This window comes from Microtus oregoni, unplaced genomic scaffold, assembly GCF_018167655.1.
Source record: "Microtus oregoni isolate MIOR12 unplaced genomic scaffold, Mior012 000029F_ref0000214, whole genome shotgun sequence".
Lineage (NCBI taxonomy): Eukaryota > Metazoa > Chordata > Mammalia > Rodentia > Cricetidae > Microtus > Microtus oregoni.
The window spans coordinates 26,766,605-26,769,126 of record NW_024543088.1 but is presented as its reverse complement, the minus strand read 5'-3'; the positions used below and the strand labels follow the sequence as shown (position 1 = coordinate 26,769,126).

Below are 2,522 nucleotides of genomic sequence, written 5' to 3'. Positions count from 1 at the left end.
CATTCCCACCAGCAATGGATGAGGGTACCCCTTCCTCCACAACCTCTCCAGCAAAGGCTATCACTGGTGTTTTTTATTTTAGCCATTCTGACAGGTGTAAGATGATTTCAGAGGCCCTTTGACTAACCACGTTACATGCTTGCCGCCATGCCGACTACACCTTCAGACTGTGAGACAACACAAACCCTTCCTCCTTTGAGTTACTTCTGTCAGGTATTTTTGTAAGAGGGGTAAGAGAAGTAATTAATCCATCAAGGCAATGTGAGTGCACAGGTTAGACCTAAGCAAGCTCTCAGCGAAGGGGAGAGGAAATTTGAATTTATTTTCACATTCTTTATGACTTGCATATGTTTTGCTTCGCAAACTGCTTTTTTTTTTAACATACTGTACTTTGTTGAAATATCAAGGAGTAAAAATAACAAATTTACTGTTTAAGCAAAAGTTGGCATTAATTTGGGCAATCGTACATTTACATAGGTGGCAATGATAATATTACCTTGCCATATGTACATATCTTCACAGTGTGACTTTGCTAGTTTTCTCACACAGGAGTGAAGTTTACTGATCTTATAGGATCTGGACTGGTGTTGTTTGGAGCAATAGAGGAAGATGGCAGAATTGGCTTGGTGTTCTTCTGATCTTTGGTGGTGAGGAATATTGTGGCTTCTGTTTTTACATACATAACTTACATACGTAGCCTCTCTTACATACGTAACTCAGCCATGTGGAAAAGCCTAGGTAAGCTTACTAAATGACAGAGACATAATATCTAGTAATTGGCCATAAACGGACCTACTGCTTGTAGGTAGCTGTCTGAATACATGAAGGCAAGTTCATCAGAATGGCTATGTGGTTGATTCTAGCTCAAATTATTAGTGGGGCAATAATTATGTTTGGCACTAAGCTTCACACTGGCTGGTTACACAGAAAATGCTAACTTATGTATACAATGCATACCATTGAAAGCCCTTAGTTTGGTGAAATTGTCCAGGCCATTAACAGCTTCCTAGACTTTTAAAAGAGAGTCTGGAATGAAAAGGGTCTTTATAACACTCACCATAGAAAAGAAAACAGTATAGAAGGCTGGAGTTTTCATGGGACTATTTTGGCCTTTTTTTTTCCCCCCAAGGATGATACTAATACATGCTTTAGACTTACAAAGAACATGCTTCTCAATAATCTCTACACTTATCATTCATTTATATTTTACCAAATGTTTTCAAACACAAAGTCACACATGGTTTGAAATTAGGAATCATTACAGTTGGTCATTACTTCCAGAAAAGGTCCCACAGAGCTGAGTAGCCAAGATGTGTGACTTCACCGAGGACCAAACCACAGAATTCAAGGAGGCCCGCCAACTGTTTGATGGAACAGGCTATGGCCTGTACCTGAGCCACAGATATTAAAATGTGATGAGGGTGCTGGGCCAGAACCCTACCAACACCAAAGTGCCCAAGGTTCTGGGGAACTCCAAGAATGAAGGGATGGATGTGGAGGTGCTGGGCTTTGAGTACTCCCTGCCCGCGCTGCAGATGGTGACCAAGAACTCATGAGGACTATGCTGAAGGCCTTCATCTATTTGAGAAGGAAGGGAACAGTATTATCATGTGGATGCTGAAATCCTAGCCTTATCACATTTGGGTGAGGAGATGGCCCAGGAAGAAGTAGAGATGCTGGTGGCAGATGTGAGGACAGCAATAGTTTTATCAACTATGAAAAGCTTGTCTTCGTGGTGCTGAATGGCTGGGGACATTCCCAGTTCCTGAGCTTGTGACTTGCTCAGTGTGGAATTTCTGTTACCCCAGAGGCTTCCTAGACTCCTTGCCCATCTTTGTCTTCACCAAATACCAAATACATATGCTTTCTCTGCTTTCTTTCCCGGAAGAGAGAGAGAGAGAGAGAGAGAGAGAGAGAGAGAATTGATAGAACTCAGTTCTAAGATCAGATATTTTTCAAGTTGCCATCACAGACCTTAGGGCCATTACCCCAACTCTCTGTGTTATCTGTTTTTAAATTGAGATTTCATTTGCAGAATGTGTGAAATGGTAACCCATGCAATTCAAACTGTTCATTCACAGAAACTACAAATGCAACAATCTGCCTTCCATACACATGTAAAAGCAGGTTTTGTACCTTACTGTGAGCTCTAGAACTCCACCACAGTCTCGATTTCCTTCCAATTTGGGAACCTCGGTTTGGGATCAGTTTGCCTGCCAATGCCCTAACACTGGCCTATGAAGTCTAAGCTTGATCTTCACTTGACAATGGTGTTTGGGAGCTTATAACTCTCTTAAAACTTAAGCCACAAGTATATGTGTATATGTATGTATGTATATATATATAGATAGATAGATAAAGAGATAGATAGATATAGATATGTATAATTGCCTACCTGTTGCCATGGTCACCATAAACAGATTTCTGGTTAATTTTAGAGAGTGAAATGGTCTATGTTTTGATATTCTTATATAAATCTTTATGCACTGGTATTAAAAAAGCATTGGCTTTCTTCCATCAGT

At 40.4% G+C, this 2,522-nt stretch overlaps 1 pseudogene; it reads left to right on the top strand.

Moving 5' to 3' along the window:
* Window positions 1-1,310: 1,310 nt before the first annotated feature.
* Window positions 1,311-1,777, top strand: LOC121464835 (annotated as a pseudogene).
* Window positions 1,778-2,522: the final 745 nt, after the last annotated feature.